Source organism: Halichoeres trimaculatus, unplaced genomic scaffold, assembly GCF_033239565.1.
Source record: "Halichoeres trimaculatus isolate MK-OKI-2021-1 unplaced genomic scaffold, fHalTri1.1 fHalTri1_scaffold_3, whole genome shotgun sequence".
In the NCBI taxonomy this organism is placed as follows: domain Eukaryota; kingdom Metazoa; phylum Chordata; class Actinopteri; order Labriformes; family Labridae; genus Halichoeres; species Halichoeres trimaculatus.
Genome location: NW_027437181.1, coordinates 35,534,104 through 35,558,164, shown reverse-complemented (window position 1 = coordinate 35,558,164; position 24,061 = coordinate 35,534,104). Strand labels below are relative to the sequence as shown.

The following is a 24,061-nucleotide window of genomic DNA, read 5'->3' as shown; positions in this document are numbered from 1 at the left end:
TCCCCCTTCTCTCTCTCTCCCTCTGTCTCCCCCTCTCTGCCTCTCTTACCCCTCTCACTCTCCTTCTGTCATTCACTGCCTCTTTCTGGAGCCGTTTATTCCAAACGAGCGGGCTAATCAGGAGCTCTGGTTACGGTTTGAAATTTGCGTAATGTCAGTCATGTTGCGGATGGCTTATGCAGTCACATGGTAGCCTCACAAAAACACACATATACCGTATCGTTTACAAGCACGCGCAGTTTGACTGTCATCTGAACGGAAATGAATACTTACTTTACGGGGTGATCCTCCGCCGCGCGATCCATGAGGTTTGGCTTCTTCCTCCCGCTAATCACGCACGATTCAAAGCCAAGAGGTGAAGCAGCTGAAATGTGCCTGAAACCATCTCATAAAAATCCAATCGCCCCTTGGCAAGTCCTGTTAGTGGCGGGCAAAAAAACAAAAACAAAACACATGCAGCTTTCTCAGTTTGTTATTCTTGGGACCGACAGCGAAGGAGGAAAGAGAAGGAGGAGGAGGAAGAGGAGAAGGAGGTGACGACCAGGACTGGTCGCCCACACGCTGCCCTGCCTGCCTGGCACGGCCACGAGATTTGTCCGAGAGCGCTTTGAAAAATCCGTTGAGGGCAAGTCACACATTCAGTATGTGTGCGTGTGTGCGCACGTGCGTGTCGCCGTTCCTGCGCGTGTGTCTGTGTGTGTGCGTGAATCGATGAGATACGTGCTTGATTGGGTCTCCCTTGTTGTAATAATGTACAGCAGGAGGAGGAGGAGGAGGAGGAGGAGGAGGGACGGGCTCAGGCTGCTCCCATGCATGCAGGCTGGCTGGGGCGCACGGATCAGCCGAGCTCGAGCGCCTTCTGCCAAACACTTTGTTGGCCGCTGATGGTACTTTTCTCCCCTCTACGTGGCCTGATAGGAACTATTTAAATCAGCCACGCAGCGAATCACACAATGCGCTCAGATCTCCTTACTGCGCTTCAAGCGACAGGAGAGACGCAAAGCGTTGTCCTTCTATCGGCGCTCTATGGAATAAAGTATTCGTCTTTTTGCAGGTAAGTTCGAAATCCTCCTTAGCTGAGGTGATGGATATTCTCACTTTCTGTCAAGGACGATGCTCCTTTTTCTCGCAGTGCCTCCGCTCAGAGTGGTAAATAAAAGTTTTTGGTTTCAGCTGAGTTGGTGAAAGACATAAAATTATTCTCTAATTTTTAGGCAATCCTCAGGTTGGGACGCACCTCTTCACCGCGGCGAAAACAAAGGATAAGACTCTGGATGGAAGATCGAGGGAGAGCAATAAGGGTGAGTTGCCAAAAGGCTGTCTTTCTCTCTCCTCCCGACTCCCTTTGCGCCAGATGTGGTGCTGCTGCGCCCCGTCTATCACGCTCGTCAATAAGCAGAGAAACTGCTTTCTCCTCTGGATCCGCCTAGGGAATCAGATCTCCTCAAACGTCCTCCCCGTGTCGCTCCTCGGGTAAACCAGGGAGTCTGTCCGTTCTTCCGCCTTTCACCGGGCTCGGAGGTAGAATCGATGATTTGTGACCCTCCGCCGATCGAGGATGTTTTCCTCCTAATCTCACCGCGACTGTGTGCGCCGCTCCTCCACTGCATGCCGTTAGATCCGCCCAAGCATCTGTCCGTCTTTCCATTGGCGCATCCATCAGTGTCACACACACACACTCATCCACACACACAGCTGCCGCGCGCACATTCCTTGTGATACTACAATACCCCCTCCCACCCGCAGCGTACACTCAAACATAACTCTCATTCACACGCGCAAACACACGCATCGCGCGCGCTCACGGGCGATGGAGAGCTCTCCTCCTGGTCTGATTGACACAGTCCACTCTCTGAAACGCCCGTCAGGGAGCGCGCTGCGCTACTGACTGGCAATCTCACCCCTAAGAGAGGAGTTGGAGTTATTTCTGCCTCTTAGGGCGGCGTATTTCTCAATCTTCTTTACAAATATATTTTTTTAAAAGATTATTTATATAAAAGAACTCATGTCGCAGAATTTTTGAAGAACAAATACCCTCACCTCATCACCAGAAAGCATCTGAATTACTTCAGGCTCTGCTGTGAATTCGGTGTTTTGCGCTCGGATTAAAATCTTTAGTGGTTTTGGAGTGAATTGTGAGTCTTAACAAATCAGATGCTTTTAGTGAAGTTTCTTTGTAAGGTTTAATCAAACATCCGTGTTGTGGGCAGCATTTAATCTTTTTTTTTTTTTTTTTTTTAACATTTTTTGAATCATTATCTTTACAAAGTTTTTAAATGACTCTCAACTAGATCTACAAAGTAGAAAAGAAAAGTGAGTTTAAAATGTTAAAGATTTGAAATAACTCAAATTTTAAAACCTTAAAGTTATCGTTTAGGGGTTTTTTTTTGCTACGGAAGAAAGAAATTTAAATCTAGCACAGCTTTCGACGTGTCTTTTCCGAGGTCTGTGTGTGTAGTGAAGAGAGACGCATTGTCATTTTTGGTGCATGCTGAAAATGAAAGTCTTTAGTCATGTTGGGCATATTATGCGGATTTATAAGTACAGAAAGAAAAGTCATTACGCATAACTCACTGGACTCAGTCTCGGTGAATAAGGAAGGAAGAGGGGGAGAGGGTTTAATTTACACAGACGCCTAAAAGTAACATAAACAAAACGAAGTCTTTCCTCGCTCTCAGTGCGTTCACTCCCAACACAGAAAGCAGAAAGAACGTGGACTGTTACGCACCTGGATGTGCAGGATACGTGTCTTGAAGATACCGCAGTCTGCTCCTCTAGAACTCGATGAAGTTTGTCGTGTGCCAGATGTGTTAGGAAGGAAGGAGTGATGTTGAACTTCAACTTTAGATAGATGCTTTAAAATTAACAGCAGAGGATGCAGACTTTGAGTATTTTTCATTATGTCCAAATCACAAAGTGTCAAACTGAAGTCTTATCCAAAGACTAAATGTTTTTTTCCTCTGTCCCTGGCGAAATCTCTTTGCTTTATTTAAATGACTTACACTCTCCATCTTCATCGCACGTAACACACTTTATTTCTGTGCATTTCTTAAACCTTGTTTTTCAATTTGCATTTGTGGATATTTCCCTGTATCGTTTCCCAACTTTGTTTTCCTTTATTTTGTCTCAATCAGTTCATACTTGTGCACAGGAACATAAGAGAATGAAGTGAGGGCTTGCAGCGTGTGTATGCGCAAGTGTGTGTTTAAGTGTGTGTGTGTTTGGGAGGGAATGAGAGGGGCTTGGAGGGGGAGACAGAAAGAGAAAGAAAGAGGAGGAGATGATAGGGCAGAGATCGTTCATCTGTCTTGCACGTTCACATAAAAATTAAAAAAACACGCTTATCCTATAGGATCGATCGTTTTAAAACTTTAAAAGGAGGGAAACTGTGACATATTAAAAAAAAAAAAAAAAAAAAAAAAAAAAAAAAAAAAAAAAAAAAAAACTTCTACGATTTGAGTTAGAGCAGATAGAGAGTGTGTGATTTTTTATAAAAACTAACCAAAGTGCATCAAACACTTTGAATTAGAGTTTGTAGATCGGGAAAGTTGCAGAATCATCCATAAACTATTTTTGAACTCTCAGATTTTTAGGGGGAGAAAAAAAAACATTTCTTGTGTCTGACCAAAACTTATTTTTTTGCGCGTGACGCACAAGTCTTTTTCCTGTTTTCCATTTCCCACTTGTTTTGGAAAATGCTCGTGATACCATTTTAATATAAGAAGAACCGTCTAATTAGTTCCCTGCTCGTGTCATGCAATGAAACTTGAGCTTTTCAAAAATACATAACTTATTAAATTCAGATGTTGTCAATTCTTGCTATCGGGCCTGTGGGATAGATATCACAGAATAAGCTGTGTTCATGTTCCCACTGATATTAAACTTTGCTCCCTCGCAAGTGTGACACACAAGTTTTACTGATGAACTGATTCATTTCTCCCCTCTTGTGCATCTCACAGCGAGGAAAATGAATCTGCGGCGACATATTAAAGTTCGCTAGAATTACAGGCAGCGGACTCCGTATAGAGGCAGACTCTCATAGAAATATTATGACAGCATCGTGGGTGACTCATATCTGAGTGTTTGAGCCAAAGACTCTATTTAAAGACGCGGGGAAACGGGTGTGCCGGTGATAAAGTTAACCATAAACAATTCTAACGCTGATTCCAACAATACAGGAGGGCTTCAGACCGGCGCGCGCACACTTACACTACAGGTATCAACCGTGTGTGTGTGTGTGTGTGTGTGTGCGCGTGCATCTTGGTGGGGGGCTGTGCATGTTCTGTTTTGCGAATTAAAGGTCAGTAATTTATGCTTGTGTGTGTGTGTGTGTGTGTGTGTGTGTGTGTGTGTGTGTGTGTGTGTGTGTGTGTGTGTGTGTGTGTGTGTGTGTGTGTGTGTGTGTGTGTGTGTGTTGTAAAGAGTAAATGGGTGCAATAAAGGAGAAGAAGTTGAACCTCTTCCTCCTGCCGTTGCCGCCTTTACGCACAAGTCGGAGCTGAAAAGTCTTTCCACGGTCGCGTGGCATGGTACGGTTTTGGTGCATACGCTGGAGTGAGTGTGTCCAAGTTAGAGCAGTGGCTTTATCATTTTGTTTTTGGGCCAGGGAAAAGACAAATATGAAGTAGAAACTAACAGAAGACACTAAGGGACATGATCCAGGCGTGACGCGCGTGGTCAGAGAATGGTTTTCAGGTGAAAAGACGACCCACACACATTTTTGGTATTGCCATGTGAAAAAAAAAAAAAACATTCACAGTTTTCTATTGTCATCTTGTTTCTGCAACTTATAAAATGCCTGTGCTATTTTTGATTTTTTTTTTTTTTTTTTTTTTTTTTTTTGTCACAGTCCAGATTAGGTTTAGGAGACTTTCCGCCCCCTCCTCAACTTTCGCGCACTCTTTGATTTAGTGGAAACACGTGGAGTTTGGAGCACATCTTCTTTGTTTTGTTTGTAATTTCCAATACTTTCGAAAGTTTGACGATTACCTCTCCCTTACCCCGTGTTCCACCTCTTCTTCCTCTCCTCCGATGCTCTCGCTGGCATGGAGAGGTGGCGTGGCGCACCGGCTTCACGGCACACTGGTTTCTAGTGGACTGGATAAAGAGCCAGGGGGGAGGGACAGTCCGGGGAGCAGCAGGGGTAGATGATAAAAAAAAGAAAGAAATATAATAAGCTGTATGTCTCCTTTAGCCTAAACTAAGGCGCATCCTCACAGCACGGCTGAACACTACAGGAGGAAAAGTGGGACAATGACTGATAAACATATGCATGCTAATAATGTAGTAAACCAAGTGTGTGTGTATGAACAAAAGAGGGGTTACATGTTTTTGTAGAATAGGCTTCATTCATATAAAAAGAAACATCAGTTTTGACATTTTTTTACACATCAGAAAACTTTAAAAAGTCATGTTTTCTATGACTTCAGCCAGGAAAGTAGCACTTGACACTTCCTGCACAAAGAAATACGAAAATAATGACCGTGTTAAGGTGGGCTCACAGGCCTTCTTCAAAGACCCCTTCAGATGTCTCATTTTTTTCCCCACCTCACAGAAATCTGGTTTTTGTCACTCTGTTTTGGATTTTCTTCCTCCCAGCCTCAGGCCTTGCCCGTGGCCGTCAGCCAAACCCTCCTGCTTTCCCCACCTCACTTTGAGACAGACTGTTTCATTATGTGGTGTTAAGGTTTCATCAATATCTGAACGACCTCAAAAAGTTGCCTTTGCTGACACGGAGTCGCTGGTGTGGGTGTTCACTGAAAGAGAAACAAGCGCATATTTGCATGGAGAGAGGAAAGGAAAAGGAGGCCAGGGTTAGACTCTCCTCAAATAACCTGAAAACTCACAAACTCCCACCAAAAAGCAGACAAGGCATTGACAAGAGGAGCTGAAAAAGATGGAGTGGATGCTCCCTCTCTGTGTCTCTCCCTCCCTCTCACCCCCTCTCCCCTGTGTCCTCCCCCTCCTGCCTCCTTGGGTGTGCTGCGGAGCTAGCAGGGTTGAGAGGGCAAGTGCTGACCAGCCCTCTTTCTTTCTCTGTCTGCTGTTACTAGGTCACCACACACACACACACACACACACACACACACACACACACACACACACACACACACACACACACACACACACACACACACACACACACACACACACACACCTCTCCTTGCGGTCAGTGTTGCCACCAGGGAGAGGGGTAATTTAAGCCCTGCTTGATGTAGCCTATTCATCACTGTCCCGTGGACCGCGCTTCAAAATTAAAGTCTGATCTACAAAGTTGGAGTGAAATGAGATAAAAAATTGGCAGAGGTCACCGAGGGCCGGCCGGTCAAAACACAAAGCTGTGACTCAGCTGGGCTGGTATGAGGTGCTGCTTTTTATTATGTTGCTCCAGAGTTTGTGTGTGTGACTCTGTTTGAGAGTTGATGTTTTGGGGGAAATTTAAATGTGTGGGATGATCTGTAATGAAGTCTGGTGGATCAGTGCCAGCGTGTGGGACAGGCCTGTTACACTGAACGATGCTCCATCAGGATAGATTTATGTGTATGTTATTGCAGCACTGAACATAGAGATGTAATTACAATAAGTAGCTTATATGAGGATATTAAACAGAACCTCTGACAGTGCTGACGATAAATTGCATCAAGTCACTCAAACTGTCTTTGATTCACACAAATAAATCGAGGAAAATAAAGAGTTTGTCGTCATCACCAGTCTTACTTTTCTTCACTCAAGTCCGGTGAAACAAAAACACAGAATTGAACTTTGAAACAGAACACAAATACTTTAAATACCTTTTGTATTTTTCAATTAAATTGCTTCTTTAATCGATCCTGTCTCTGCAGTCATATCTGTTAAAATGATAATCATTTTAAAATCAATCTCTTCCTGTCTTTGTCTATTTTTTGACTAACCAAATCTCTTTCCACACTGAAAATAATAACAGTCCATCCTAACAAGAACTGAGCCTTCACATAAATGTGAAGTTATGATTTTGTCTTTTTTCTTTGATGGTTCCCAAAGTGGGAGTTAAGACCCCCTGGTGGGTCACAAAACACTGATTTGGGGGCCACAAAATGCCTTCAGAAGTCAAAACTATTCATACTTACATATTTTAAGCATTATTGTAAAAGTATAAACAAAAATATGTTTAGTTTTATCAAAAAAAAAACAACAACACAGTTTAAACACAAAAAATGTGATTTGTTTTCCACATGTCTTTGTTGCTACTTGACCCCTGAGTTGACTGAACCAGGAAAAAAAACAGTATCAGTGGAGGCAGATTAACACAGCAACATGTGCACATAGGTAGGCTCTACAGATCAGCCAAATTAAACACTGTAGGCCTGTTTGTTTTTGTCAAACAAAGGATTAGTGACTTTTTTTGTTTTGATCTAAGAGCGATAAAAGAGCAGCTTGAGAAACTATTATCACACAGAGCATCTACAAATAAATTTCCTTCAACATTTTAACAGCCGTGGGGTTTCGAGGTTGTATTTTATTTTTCCAAGCACAGTTATATATATTTTTATTTAACAGGCAGATTTTGAAATAGTGTTCTCAAGCAGTTTTTATCAGATCAAACTGAACTTATATCTAGTGTAGGGCTTTGTGCTGTGTGGCTAAAGCAGAGACAGATAGAAAAGTGATAACAAAAACAAAAACTTCCCTGGTATTTGCCAAACAAACAACTTGAGCTGAATAATTTCTTTAGAAAATGTAAAAGCCGGCATTGCGGGACCACGCTCTATAAACCACTCCCTCTGAGTCCTCTGGAAACAGCGTGACACATTAAAAGCAACAACTCTAAAACCATCAGTTTCTCTGCTAAAACACATCATGAGCTGAAAGCGCTGAGCTGATTAAACACTGTTCAGTTTGATCTATTTTTACTGATCCAGGGTTTGGTGAGCTCACACTGAACACATAGTTATGTTTTGTAAAGATGCAGAATGAGAGCACATTTAGATCCCTTTATCGTCAACATTGGGTGAAGAGACTCAAAGAGGAAGGAGGGGTTTGTTTTTTTTTCATTGTTGTGATGACATACACATCCATGATGGCAGAAATATCCAAAGTGTTTTATATTTCTTTATAAACTGATGTTACCTGATGGCAGAAACCATAATAACACCAAAAGAATTACTAGAGGCAGATCTTTAAATCAATATAAGGGGTTAACCCATTACTCACGATGAGATTAAGGTTTGTGCTTTACAATCTTTTTGTTTTTTTAAATTGCTTGCTACTTTTACACCATAGATGAGGCACTAGGATGTCCTCCTGCTGTCTCTATGATGAAAAATAACAACATCACTTTCAGTTTCAACACTTTTATCTTTATTTCATATGAAAAAAAAAAGAGAAAAAAATCCTAGATTGCCAAATGGACAAGTAAGCAGTAACACGCACACAGAATGAGTGTTTTGAGGTTTAAGCCACCACCTATGAGCTAAGCATACAGGTGCAGCTAATCAGACAACCACATCACAAAAGCAGTCAGAGCCGTGTTTGGAAATCTTGAAGTTTCCACGGATCTGTGGGTGAAACTAAACCAAGGGAACCAGAGACAATAAAAAACAAAAAAAAAAAAACAACTGAAGTGAAACTTCTGGAAAGTACAAAATGCTACTGCATCAACCAGGAATCCCTGGACACCATGAATTATCTAAACTGACACTGATCTGACTTTTGTTGCATGCACTCCTGCATTTTGCTAAATATGTGAGAGCGTCATCTAATGAAGTGCAAGTGCAAGTGCGCTCAAAAACATCACTAGAAGTCCTGCACCGTGTGAGCTGTTCTATCTGAATGCAAGTGTTTCTTGACTTTTGACAAGGTATTTAAAAAAAAGAAAGAAAGAAAGAAAGAAAGAAAGAAAACACCCTTTGTATTTAACCAAATAAGGAAAAAATCATGGTTGCAGACCAAACTGGTGAAGCAGTATTTATGTGAATCACCAAGCCGAGATTATAACATACTTCTATTAAATCCAGTTTTCCCAAATTCAGACACTGAAAATAGTTTTTCATGGTTCATATGAACCCAAAACTTTTTATAATAGAATTTCAAACCTGCAAAAATAAACTATAATTTACCTGATTAAGTCTTAAATTTTTGCCTCTGAATGAATAAAAATTGTAATCATTTCATTTCTCTATTTTACGCACATGATTTTCAAATACAAGAAGAGCAGACAGCTCCGATAACATTTTAATGTGCTTACAAGCCAAAGAACAAACATTTTGATTGTATTTTATATTCACAAGAAGTCATAAAGCATAATGTAAATCTCACAGCCTCAGATATTTTTAGAAGGACTTGGTGTTTCTGAGGAAATGTTTGTGTCTAGTGTCTGATGCAAGTCTGATGAGTTACACTGTTTATCAGCATACAGTGTGACGGCACACTGCTGCGTGAGTCACTGCTTCCTCCTTACTGTGTACATGTGTGTGTTTTCTGCCGTGTGTGTGTGTGTGTGTGTGTGTGGAAACCACGCTGACAGCTGCAGCTCATTACAGGCACTATTACTGATGGGGACTGCTGGGGGAAATTCCTTCTTCCACTGAGCAAACCGCCCTGTTTACCCCCCCTCCCAACACGTACACACACAAACACACACACACACTCACAGGTCACACATATTCATAAACCAGAGAATAAACATGTGAAGCTCAAATAAAAATGTAAATCCAAATATTTACTGAACATATTCTCCTTGCTGAGGAAGTGAGGAAACAAGGAAGCAGAGAAGGTGGCACATGTGATCTTAGACTGAAGGTTTCCCCTTACATGTATAAAAAGTATACTCTTTCACATGAAGCGTATGAGGTGTATGTATAAACACACACACACACACACACACACACACACACACACACACACACACACACACACACACACACACACACACACACACACACATAAAGCCACAGGGCAAGCAAACTTGGACGGATATGAGATCACTGCAGCTCTAAGCCGGGCTATATTGGCAAACAGCAGTGTCTCTCTTTTTCTTTGGTATACACACATGCAAACACACACACACACACACACACACACACACACACACACACACACACACACACACACACACACACACACACACACACACACACTTACAGAGTATACAGTGTCCAGTGACGTTAATGAGAGGGCTGAGAGCCAGACACACATGTGTTAGAGTCATTAGGGAAGACTTCATAGCTACACTTCAGGCCACTCCACTCCATTACTGTACTTCATTGGTTACAAATAGTGGTTTCTCAAAGTCAGGTTCATGGACCACCAGGACTCTTTCAGGGGCCTCAGGGTTTTTCTCTTTAACCCTTTAATCCCTGCATACCTGTCTTTTAAATCTGAATGCGTAAAGAGTGCCCAAGGACAAATTTGAACCTTCAAGCCAAGATAGTAGATCAGGCAACAACCTTTTTTCCTCTATTCATTTTTTTTTTGTATTTATTTTTTTTAGCATGAGCAATTACAATAGTTTTAAAATTTAAAAATGCATGCCTAAACTCAGAATATGTTGCTGTGTTGACTCAGTGTCATACATAGACTTATATAGAGTGGACAGCGTGGCTCTGCCATTTACCATTGTACAGTTTTGATGCCAAAATACCCCTGTTGCTGGTACAACTATTGAAGCAGTTGTGCAGCCAAAGTCTGTGCAGTAGAGACTGTGAGGGATTCTAGGAGAATCTAAGTGTAGCTGGGTGACAAAAATATTTATTTATTTTTTTTCTTTCAAGAGTCTAATCACTTCTTGACTCTACCTCCCAACATATTTTACAATCCCTGATAAAAAATACATGAGAATGTCAGCTGTTAATCATCATTAAACATGACGTACAACCCTCTTTTTAACCTCATATAACTAATGAAACAAAACTTTTCAGAAAAAAGAGGACTTAGATATAAGACAGCCAAATTATATCTTCAAATCATCACAACAATTGGACGTGAGAAACATTTCTACGAGATGTATTAATTTTTAAAAATTTGACCACAGCCCTTCTGGAATGACTGGAGAGACAGATTTTTTGACCTGTACTGCAGCCAGCCACCAGGGGGGGCAGTTTTTGTGGCAACCTCATTTTGAGCCAAGCAAGATCATGTCCATTTTTTTTTTTTTTTTTTTTTTTTTTTTACAGTCTATGGTGTTATAGCCTTTTTTAAAAGACCCACCTTTTTACTTTATCTAAAGTTGAACAAAGCTTCAAACTGTAGATCGGAAACAAAAAGGTGATGTCACTGAGACCACATGAGTGTTTTATACAGTCTATGGTAGAAGGTTTCCTCATTGCAGAGTGTGAACTTAAAGGCACACTCAGAAACAAAACCACTTCAGACGTAAATATTCTGTGAAAAGAAAGCTAGTTGTGTGAAAAACTGAAAATACAGTGATTCACACACATTGAACAGAACATGATCTGGAAGACTTAACTCACAACATCACAAAAACTGTTTTCAAATTCAATTCTTCCACATTTTATGTGAATTCATGTATTTATGTATTTATGTATTTATTTATTTTGGGGCTGACATAGATTCATGGTTTTGAATGCTGGAGTCAACAATGCCTGTTTCCTAAATGATTCAGACCTGAGTATCAGTCTGCTGTACAATCCCACTCTGCTTTAAAAACAACTACTGAACAAGGAGAAAATTTAATTTTTATCAAAAGAAAGAAAAAATGTACAAAACGATTATTCAAACTGCAACTGTGTGAGATTTCAACCCTTCAAATAAAGAAGATTCCTTCAGCTAAGATTTAATATTAGCATGTTCTCCCGTCATCAACAGAGAAAGGAGAGATATAGAGAGATGGTCCACTCCATGCTATGATGTATCTGTAACATTAATCAGCCTCTTACACTGGAGTGGGCTGCTTTTATTAATTATGTTCAACATGAGGGCAGTAAGGCCTCTACCAACTGTCTGTCCCTCCTCCTTCAAACACACAAATCACTTCTTGGAAGAAGCAGAAGAGAGACGCTGACATGGCCTCTTTCATAACAGATAATATATAGAGAAACTGGGATGATGCAAACATGTCCGCAGTAAAGAAAGGAAGAGGTGAAAATCAAATAGTGTCTGAAAGGGTGCTGATGGAGTATCAACAGCTCCTACAAAACATGCTTCAGGCACATTTAACAAAAAGGTAGACTGGTACTGTCTTCAGATGGATTTGTGTATTAATAAGGATGGTGTTAAGATGTATCTTTCTGACAAAGAGACAGACTGTAAACTCATGTAAATAGTCAATGGGTCTAGCTGTCCGTGTGGCGCCTTGCCATCCCAGACTTTTCTCAGATATATTTGCTCAGAGAGCTGATAATCACCTGAAAGAGAGCAAGAGTTGAGCCTGTTCTAACTTCTGCATTGACCCTCCGCTGCAGTGGCAGACGTACTTTTGAATACTACATACTTCTGCGTCAATATGTCCACTTTGCAGTAATTCTCCAATGTAGAAGGAGCAGCACGGCAGGTTAGCAAGCACTGCCTATATGACCCTAAAATCCTGGACTTTTAGTGTGTTTGTGTTTTTGGATGTGCTCAGGGCACACAGAACACCAAAGATAGCCTATCATCAGCAATGTTACATGATAGGAACATAAATCTGCTTCATCGATTCAAAATAAAATTGATACTGGCTGGCCAGTAAAACACGTGTCTTGAGCCTGTGTTCAAAGTTAAAAAGACAGACTCCCACTTGAGGCTGTACATTCTGTTTTATGTTTCTATAGTAACAAATAGCAATTTTTACCAGCTCAAGAAAGATACAGTTTGGTGGTTAATTAATTTATAGTGCTCACACACATTCATATACTTAAAATTTTTTTTATACTGCCATTACAAGTGTTGTGCATCCTTCGTGCGATCTGATGAAAGGCCTCTCCAGATGAAGCTCCCCGGCTGAATTTCAACCCTTGCCTGCTCCTGCACACTGCATGTGCCTGCACTCTGTAATGTCCAATATAAGCATCATACCAACCTCAAAACCAAGGTTACATATTTTTTTTTTATCAAAAAGCATTATCACATCAATATTGACTTGTGTACACCTTTACTTTGCCAGGCTAATGCAGCATGTTAGCTACACTGTGTTGTTTCGTCCCCACTGACATGTAGAGCACTGGATGAATTGTGTAACACAGATAGCTGCTTTCTGTCAGTCAGAGAGGAAAGAGGAAAATTAAAAAGCTCACATTTCAAAATGTAATGTGCCACACTTTTGAGGTTAGGTCAGTCTTCTTAAAACATCCATTTATGTCATCTCAAAAAGCCATATACAGAGCTAAAATGTGTTTCTTTAAGGAGAAGAGGACAGTATTAGCTCATCCATCTGGCTGCCATTAGCAGATTCATCATCATACAGTATTTTATGAAACTGCTGGCTATATAAAACCATAGCATCAGGTTACAGAGACACTCAGGAGTCAGATGCAGTATATTTCAGGACGTATAGCAAGTGCGGGGGAGCCACTCCACACTGAGAGCTTCTCTGGATACAAATCATAGGCGATACTCTTGTCACGTCAGCCCATGCTGAGTCCAAAGCCACTCCAGCTGCACCCGGTGTTTATCTTACTGTGACATTCTCCCTGCTGTTACTATGAAGCCTCCCTCCTCCACCTCAGTAATACACTGTATGAGATACCTGCTAAATGAAAGAGAGACAGATTCATGCATCAAATGTTGGCACAAAGTGCTGAGGAGCAAAAAGTGAAGAAAGGAGAAGATGTTTTGACTTTTTCAATATGATGATGGGGCTCTCACTCTTAAACAGGATCGTTTGATTCTGCTCCAATTTGTTTAACTGCTTCTGTAAAACACACACTGAATGTGCCTCTATGGGGTCAGTGCTTTTCCTCTGAAAGACATGAGTGTCAGTCATTATGAAAGGTACAATTCAGGTAGGATTTCCTCCTGAAAACATAGTTCATGGGAACCAATAGACAAACCTCTCATAAACGTTTCTGCACAGGTTCCAATACCAGCAAGAGATGACACGAGGAGGAAGATAACAGATTTGATGAATCAAAACTGGACTGGATACAGACCTTATCGATATCAAACACAGGACAAACTTAAGAAGCTCCTAGAAAAAGTGGTAATGCATTAAGCACTCCATTCAGTTTTCACCAGGGACTTTAGACCCATGTCCTCTCCTATAGGCATTAGCCAAGACACCCATCCATTATTATATTATTATTATTATTATGAGAAGACCATCCCAGCTGTCACTGGGTGTAGGCCAGGGTACACACTGAACAGGTTACAAGACTATGACAGAGCTAACATGAGACAAACAACCATTCACATACACACACACACACACACACACACACACACACACACACACACACACACACACACACACACACACACACACACACACACACACACACACACACACTTGAGAAAAATTTAACCAATCAAACTAATGAGTATGTTTTTGGACTGGAAGAGGAAGCTGGAGTACCTGGGGAACATGATAACTTCCAGCAGAAAGGCACCTTCTTGCTTTGAAACAACCCACTTTTGACAATACCATAACAACATTAGGGTAAATGTTTTGCAGACGATTCTATTTTTCTTTTTTTTATCCTACAAGACAGTGGTGAGAAAATTACCCCCATCCACTTTAAAAATAGTAAAGAAAACAAAATATGTGAAGGAAAAAACAACAGAAAGCGACACAGTGCAAAACTGAAATCTGAGGAAGTTATTACGTCTTTTTTTAAATAAAAATCTTATTAAGTAAATATGAGCCACATTAACCTGACAAGTCCTGAAAAGAGGCATAATTCAAAGTTATCAAAAGAAAAAAAGTGACACCTGAATTCCTTACAAAAACTGAGAAAAAAAATTGGCAGAGGAATTGGGGAATTAAAAATGGACTTCTCAGGTTTTTTTTTATTTATTTATTTATTTTTTAAAATAAGAATGTTTTTATATAAATCTCTGAATCTGTTCACTGACTGACATTATTGTTCTAAAAATAGCAACATCTTGTAGAGACTTCATGTAATGATGAGCCATGACTTAAGGATCTCCTAAGTGGTTCATGGAACACTGGACGGGTGGGCCTCAAACATCAAGGTCTACCCAATGCTCTGTCCCTGTCAGGCCTCCAGGGGGCTGGCCAACCAGAGGAAAGGGGGTCTGTGGAGCAGAGAACCTAAAAGGACCAGTGTGAGAAAAAAGGGATTTTTTAATAAATCATGTAAAGCTACTACAGAGGGACCAGAGGGACAGAATAAAGACACCCCTTCTTTAAGTTTAGGGGGAAAAAAAACAAAAAACATTTTTTATGTTTGAGGAAAAGGTTAAATAATCTAATTATTTGATTTTTGAACAAACCAGTTCAAAAACATCCTAACTTTTCCTTTAAACATCACATCTAGCAGTTAAAGACTGTTATAAAATAAAGAAATAAAAATATGTATATATTTTCGTCACCTGGGTCCACTCAGATTCTTCTAGAGTCCCCTGTAGCCTCTACTGCACAGACTCTGTACAATGGCGGTGCCTCTGACAGGGTTATTTTGGCTTCAAAAACGGTACAATAGTAAATGGCAGAGCCATGCTGTCCACTCAATGTACAGTCTATGCTAGCAGCCAACCTTTGCTACATTTGTCTCCTGAGTCACTATCCTTTCTGTAGACCTTCAGTCATCAAGTTTAAAGGAAGCTACATTTTGTTAAACTAAGCCCAGACAATGGCCGGGACAATCCCATAAGAACAATTTCTCCTGTCATCCAAAAATTCATACTGATTGGTTTTATGAAATAGACACCTGGGCTAAAGTACCCTCAGTAAAAACAAACACTAAACATCAGTCAGTTGAATACATTTCAGGGATCCATGTGTGTATGTGTGAGCATGTTTCCTCAGCTATCCATACACACTCCGGCTCTAACACACTGACCTCCGGTTGAACTGACATCCATATGCTTGTCCATTCCTTTACATGAGGAGCTGATAGCATAGTGTGTTAAATGTGGGCACCCTGGGGCGCAGAGGCCACAGCTTCTCCCTTACAAACAGGCGGTCAGGTGCCCCTGGGCCGTGCAGGGATGCTAGCTGACTTGACATCCATGTCGGAGCCCCGTCTGCTCCACGCCTGTCTGAACGGACGCGTCTCTGCCGACAATCTGCCTTACCTCGGGGGAGGCCAGTGAAGAGGTCAATATGCTGAAATGATTCCTCTCCTGCAGAGAGCGAGGAGTCCTGGCTTCAGGATATTTAGTGACACCAAGGATTGTTTACTGGCGTGATTTTCTCGATGTGTCCCCTGCTCCTCAAACGCTGAGATGTGGATTTTCATCGAGGCAACTGATGACTGATGGTCTGGGAAATGGGAAGCAGCGTCCTCGACAGCAAACAGATGCTGACCAGCACATCACCATGAACAGGCCTCCGAGGTTTGGGACTCTGCCTCTTCTGTATCTTTCATGAAGGGTCTGGGAATGTGTGTGTGTGTGTGTCTGTGCGTGTGTGTGTGTGTGTCTGTGCCTGTGTAGTCCACAGGAGTTTGTGAAGGCTTTCTCTCTGAAGTGTCAGCCTCCTAGAGACAGGATCAAGTGCTAAGCTGGGGACTCAGGAGCTCAGTGCCTGATGTGTGTATGTATGCCCGGGTGTGTCTCTGCATGTGTTTCTGTTTCCAGCTGCCCACACTTGTGATTTCAGGGTGTGAGGATGTGATATATCCTTTTATCTGTTACCATGGATGAGCGAAAGTCTGACCAGAGTCTGCCCCATAAGGCTAAATCCACATGCTCAAAGGATGGATCAGTGTGTATATGTGTGTGCCTGTGTGTGTGTGTGTGTGTGTGTGCGTGCCTGTGTGTGTGTGTGTTTATGCGAAGGTGCATTGGAGAGCAGGGCCTCCTCCTGGGGGTAGCAGAGAGGTGAAAGGTCAAACATACATGTGTGGGTTCAGTGAGCAGCGTGGCAAGCAGAACAGAAAGGCTGCACATAGAATCACACTGGTCAGTTATTATTGGTTTGTGTGTGTGCGTGTGTGTGTGTGCGTGTGTGCCTGTGTGTGTGTGTGTGTGTGTGTGTGTGTGTTTATACATACACCTCATACGCTTCATGTGAAAGAGTATACTTTTTATAATGTAACGTTTGGAATTTGTCTAGACCAAACCCCACAGGTCAGGACCAGACAACATCAAGTTTTTACACAGTCACGTTTCTAGTCAGAAAGCCAGGTTACAATAAATGATGTGATTTAATAAATAACTTTATGTAGTCTATGATATATATTTATCAACTCTTGAAATCTTTGGATCATTTCATAACTATTCAATGAGATACATACTGGTCACTCTGTAAAACCAAAGCAATGCTTCCATAGAGGGGGTGTTAAGCATTCCAAAATGCCTTTTAATGATTTGTGCCTTTTAAACATGGATACAAAGTAACAATGCTGAATGTTAAGACTAAACAGGTGCAGATTTTCAAACCTCTATATATGCCTTTGTTGAAGAAATCCCAAGCCAGTCTGTGACCTGATGAGAATGATTTGTTCTAGAAAATTGTTGTGGGGGTCTTCACAAAATTTGCTGAAATGATATCTTTTACCTAAGTGGTTCATGACATGTTGGAGGGGCGAGCCTCAGAGACAAAACATTCAGCTCATCGCTCTGCCCACGCCAGGCCTCCGGAAAGCTGGCCAATTAGAGGGAAGGGGGTTCGTGGAGCGGGGAGCCTTAAAGAGACAGCAGCTGAAACCAAGTGTTTCAGACTGAGGCTGAAATTGTGAGAAGAATGTTATTTTTTTTTCTTTCTTTCTTTTCTTTTTTTTTTTTTTGCTGTAAATCCTCAAAAGCCTAAAACAGAACAATACAATTCCTTCTTTAACAACCTCTTCAATATTTCTTCTGATTTACAATATTTTACTGAGATTAAAACAAAGGGTTAAGTGCAAAAAATAATGTTAATGTGCAGATTCGGTCTGACCAAGCGGCAACTTTCGGTCTAAGAAAACAAGACAATGAGGGAGTGCTAAAATCTGCTGTTTCTCCAGTGTCCACTTAAGGCTGGTCCCAGAAGTACCGGAAGTCACATACAGACCAAGCCCCCCCCAAAAAACATTTTCAAAGCAGAAATTAACCTATTCAAAGCCTGGTTCAAGAAACGCTTCCTGTCTGGGTCGCTAATTTTACACACTGTACTGGGGGTGATTTTTTTTCTAATTCAGCCATTAAGAGGAAATTAAGATCCCAAGCATGCCCAATCAGAGGCACAGCTCAGGGTCACGTGACCATCAGGCACCCTATAGCTGTACATGAAGCTCTTGCCACTACCAATATGGCAGCCAATTCATTTTCTGTTTCAGAAACAGACAGGCGATGTCAGGGAGACTACGTCCATGTTTTATACAGTTTTTTTAGTTATTTTAAAGCTCAAAAAATGTCTTAAACTTAGGCATGAACCACAACTTAAGAAGACACAGTTGTGGTCATAAATGTGTGTGATGTTCTAGTAAAAGCTGCTTATTGGTCCTTTACTTGAGTTTTTGCCACTCTAATGAATTGATGATACAGATCATCAGTTCTTAAATTTGTGAATGTTAGTATATATATTAGTATAATAGTATATAATATTGTTCATTTAAAAGATACTGTATGAAAGAGTTGATGATTAATATGTCCCAATGTGTAAAAATCCCTCCATCAAAGGATTGATTTAGTATTAATAAAACTGTGCGAGCGCAGGCTGCCGACCTCTGCAGCGGCGACAGAAGCATGACTTTTATTTACACTTGGGACTTGGTGTGATCCTCTGAGTAGGACATTTGGATGTACACTGGCTGTGATTTACAGCTCCCTGCGTATTACGCCATGGTTTGTGTAGTTGTAGCACGAGGTTGTGCATGTCAAGAGGCGGGCTGAGCTACCTGACAACGCAGGGAGAGGCGCGTTAAAAGGCAAACCGTGTTTGTCGAGGGGTTTTCACAGCTACGATCTAAACTACAACAGGAGCTGGTGTTAAGGCGAGGACCAGAGGACGACACAGATTGTGCTCACAATCTCATCTTTCATTTTCACTTCTTCTGCTGTGTTTTTCAGGATGGCGCTGAGATTTGCAGGATCTTTCATTGTGACCTGGCGCTTTTGACCGATACTGGAACCGACACACTATCTGGGTATGAAAGACACACACTCACACACTCACATCTTAACGTACAAAAATAACATGAAGAGTGAACGCGTCACTTTATAAGTAGAAGTTTCTCTCATCTCTCCTCCCTCATTTCCCCATCTGTCCATGTCACCCCTCACTACTCTACTTCCACTTCACCCTTTGGTTCTCACACTCACACATACGTTAAACACACACACACTTGCGCGCACACACGTCACTTTCCACATCAGCCATCAGTTTGTCCTACAGACACTTAAATGTACATCTTCACATTCACGCACAGACCATGTCCTTTACATCACACGTCAGATCCCCCCAGATTCTCTCTCTGTTACACACACACACACACACACACACACACACACACACATGTACAGCACATCACACATCAGTTAGATCTCTTATGCCCGGGTGTGTGGGGGTGATGGAAGCAGGAGGAGTTGACAGGGGAGAAGAGGAAGTACACAGGAAGTACATTAGTTATCACTCCCATGTCTTCTCCACCTTTTCACTTCTTATCACCAGCCGATGTCTCAGCGCCTGGCCGAGCAGCTTCTCCCTCTCATCCCACCCCTCTCCCTTTTCTCCCTCTGTCTCTTCCCTTCTCTCACACACGCCTCTAAAAATGACTTCCATGCTCCACTTTAGTGTCGGGCCCTGGGATCTAGATGACACTTGGCAAGCCGCAAAAGCCGCGAGACAACTGGATGAAATATTTAAATGAAAAACGGCAGGGGTGGAAGAGGTAAAGAGAGGAAGGGGAAGAACAGAGGAGAGACAGGAACACGGGACAGAGGACGAGGAGAAGGAGAAAGTGGCGATATTAAGAGGGGCAGAGGAAAGTGAAGGATTTCTTACATTGGCACAGAAAGAGGTTTTATGACAAGAAGAGCAGATGAATTGGCTTTTACCTGTGAAGTGCCCTGCAGAGAGATAAACCCTCACTTTGTCCTGAAATCATCATCATCATCAGGCCTGTGTGTGTCCGAGCACTCTCAGCTCTCTGTGGGCTCAAAGCTCAGGGAAGGATAATGACTCCAAAACATGACATCTGATAAAATGTCACCATGAATCTAAGGTGACCAGATGTGAAATAAAAGCTTCAATCTGACTTTTATCATTTTATCAAACTACATATGATTGAATGTTTGATGCTTTTATTCTGACCTCCAACCCTTGAGAGCCCAGACACCATGCCAAAAAGATATGAGGATTCAAAAGTCAAGACCGACCCCCCAAAAATACCTCATTTTTTTTTTTTTTTAACAGACAGAAATTTAGTTATATTTTGTACAGAGTTTCTAATTAATGAAAAACAAATAAAATGTATTCAATCACTCTTTGGCTACATCCAGCAGGCCTTTGAATCACTATACGCCCCCCTCTACAATCACAAAATTATCTGGTGACTGAAGCATTGTGTTTTAACTTTCCAAGCCTAAGTCTGGAATCTTAAAAAGACATAGAAGGAAAGAAAGACATGGGAAAGTAATGACATTATTGAACTAAAAACTTCAGGAGAGGTTGTTCTGATTGGTGGAAATAAAGATTTAATGGATTTTACTACAGCAGCAAACAAAGCACCTAAACTTATGGTTAACAAAAGGATAGAAAAGCATAAAAATCAGACGTATAAAGCTTTCACAGAAACTGCACAGGTTAAGGCGTTCAGCACAGAAATTTCTGTTCTGTTTTTCCAGCTGATGATCCATCAGTGCATTATGTACTATGTATGGCCAGTATAGGGGGATTAACAGTCTACAGTATCATAAAGATGGGCACACATTTTGAGTGCAGAAGCAGCGTTCAGCTCCATTCATCCAGCCAGTGAGCATTCTCTAAACACTAAATTTGAACTGTGAGCAGCATAAAAATGTCTGGAGCAACCAGTGTTTTTGGAGTCAAAGTGACCATGCTAACTGGTGACTCTCATCTGAACATATCAGTGATTAACACCAGCGACCACTGTGGCTGTCTTATTAAATGTGTCTTCTTTATCCAACATCAAGTAACCAGGTTTGATCGCAAACAAGTAATATTAACTGCTGGTATTATAAACCCATTTTTTTGTTTGCTTATTTAATGAAAAAGTTGGTTTTGGGCCAAGGTAGTGACCAATCATTGACTTTATGTTGAGTAAATATTAGTAAACGTAAATTATGATAAACAGAAACAGATTTTATGATTAAAGTAAAATTATGGTGTATTACTAAACTATTAATCTGCCTTATTTGTAACCCTAAAATATACAACCATGGATATTCTGGATATGTTTGGTGTAGTCCTCTGGGCGTAATTTTCTGGTTCTTTTTTTATGAACCGGGTCTCAGTCTCCACAGTCTGTGTGCTTTTTTTGGTTTGGTTGAGTTATTGACATATGTTTACATCACAGACTGGTAAGAGTCTACAGATAATACTGTCATGAGCACAGTGTCACAGGTGTATGTTTAAATTCCCCTCTGGGTACACGCTGGATTACTCCACTAAAAATGCCTGTCCACTTGCTGATCTCACTCACTGCTTTTTCACAAAGCTAAGAGTCGTTTACCATCTGTCAAAGTGATAATGTTAAGTTAAAGTTCAGGGGGGTTTTCGTGGCTAACCTCACATCGTACAAATAATTCATCTACATTAATAAATACATCTTCATTATCATCTGTTACATCAATTTGGCAATAATAGCATTCTTTTTGAAGTGAATAAGTCCATGAATATTTTTAAAATATATATTTTTCTATAGTATATTAATCTTGTATATTTCAGTGAAACTGAGTTTTCTGTTGAGAAAGGTCTTATTCCTTCAACCCCTGAATTAGACTTTAAGTTTAATAGTGAGTTAAATACTTTATCATGTCTACATGTTCTCTTTTCAGGGGTTAGTGCAGGTCGTGACTAAAGAGACAATGTCCACGGACTCCACTAAGAACTGGACAAAAAAATAAAACCTGTTTAGATTTCATATTAAAAGGGCTCAGGAGATGGGGAGCACGGATGTCTGAAAAACACGAGACTCGGTTCAAACAGGGTTTAGATTATTCTGCATAAATGTCTTACTTTGGACAGATCACACCGTATAGTCTATGGTGAAATAACCTAATGTCTCGCCCTCAAAGCTTATGGCTGAACATTGGTTAAATAAAATGCTGTGGTAGTAATGATCCATATCTCTGACATGTTACATCAAACCAACTGATGCTAGGTTAACTTAACCAACTACTTCTAACTTGTTCATTCGACAAGGAAAAGTCCTTGAACCATTACCTCATAGAATATACAAAGCAGATACAATCAAATCTCCCACTCTTCTCTCTGGTTAGGATCTTAGATTAAAAAAGAAGTTACAGAAGTTGGGTTTAAGATGCATCAAACATTAAAAATTTACAACATAATCACATTTACGCTAAAATGGACTTGAATCTATACCCAGTACCCATAAATGAACTAGCTGAGAAACAATAAACAGATTTTTTCAGATCCACTAACTTAAAACTGCACAGACTGTTTAAAGACTTACTAAACGGTTGGTTTTTAGTGTTAATTGAAAGTGTCCTTGAGAGAAGAATGTGTTATGTCAGAGTCTACGGAAGTCCATTTTTTAGGTGTCATGGATGTCTGCGTAGAATATTGTGGTTATGAAGACTGAGTAAATGGTACCAGGAGGAAACCATTCACTGAGACTTCACAATGTTCTCTTGATTTCCTGCTTTTAATTTGAGCTGGTCTTATTATTGAATTAACAAACCATTCTTTTAAAAGAACAGCAACAACAACAAAAAAACACCTCAAACTCTTGATATTTAGGAATCTGAGACAGATATGACTAGGACGTTAAAGTGATCTGTAATGTGGTCCTAACACAGTTTGTGTCTGAAAACTAAAACTAGGACCTGAGAATTAGAAAACAACAGAAACATCAGCAGAAATACCTCAGTTTAACTTTTTTTTAAAGAGTGTACTTTAGATGTTTATACCTAAACAAAAGAACATCTCATTTCATAATAAATACCCTGAGCTGGGAACACAATGTTCCAACTTTTCCATGGACAATAAAGTTAAAACATTCTGTACTAATCCGGTACTTTTAAGATCCTTTATTTGACACAGACAAAATACTTCACACGCCTGTAGGAGGCCTTTTTTTGCTGTCTTTTAACCAACAACAGAAACTTGTGTATGCCACCACTGCTTCCACACAAGCTCTGAATCCAGACTTCACGACTCCAGACATCCCAAAACCAGGAGCACAGGTAGAACATTTCAATTCTGGTTGAGTTTATATTTCATTAAAGAAAGAGAGACAAAGAATAAAGCTGAGTGTACTTTATGTACCCTGTGATTTTCTTGTAAAGTGTAAGAAATTTCTGCATTTTTTGTGTCATTTTATTTGGAGTGTGTGTGTGCAGATCTGTATGCTGGTTGTTTTAATACACACTGATGGGACATGACTGTGTGTGTATTTGAGGATGTTTATTATAAGTCTGGTGTGCACTAGATTTCAACATTCAGCGAAAGAAAGAAAAAAAGAGAAAATGTGTATTTTGTTTTCTTGTTGTGTTTGTAGAATTGTTAAAAAAAATCTTCAATAAAAATGGAGGATGAATTTCTCAATTGTGTTTTTTGGTATTTTACAGGAAGCTATGTTTTTCTTCTTTTTCTGTGCAAAACTTTAATGAAGTTGTTTGTGTTGCTATTAAAGCAACATGAATCTCATCTAAGAAAAATGTAATTAATGCAAAATTGTTTGGGAAGAACAAAAAAATAAAACAAACACAAAGCACATGCATCACAGCGAGCTCTGAGCAGCTGCAGCTCATATCGAGCAGAGCTCAGGGGGTATGAGCAGGCACACTGCAGAATGTACGAGTGTTTCACATTCATACAAAGAGTTTTTGGTTACTG

At 40.6% G+C, this 24,061-nt stretch overlaps 1 protein-coding gene and 1 long non-coding RNA gene across 2 annotated transcripts in view; one reads left to right on the top strand and one right to left on the bottom strand.

Annotated features, from left to right (window-relative positions):
* tshz3b (teashirt zinc finger homeobox 3b) overlaps positions 1-1,655 on the bottom strand; it is a 43,495-nt gene extending 41,840 nt beyond the window's left edge. The window contains exon 1 of the mRNA XM_074666379.1: positions 274-1,655. The gene's annotated coding sequence lies outside the window, so the exon portion shown is untranslated. The remainder of the gene's footprint in view (positions 1-273) is intronic.
* LOC141787733 (uncharacterized) lies at positions 799-23,674 on the top strand. The gene is made up of 3 exons (XR_012598093.1): positions 799-1,054; positions 1,215-1,301; positions 19,087-23,674. It is a non-coding gene; the product is annotated as an uncharacterized LOC141787733 (long non-coding RNA).
* Positions 23,675-24,061: the final 387 nt, after the last annotated feature.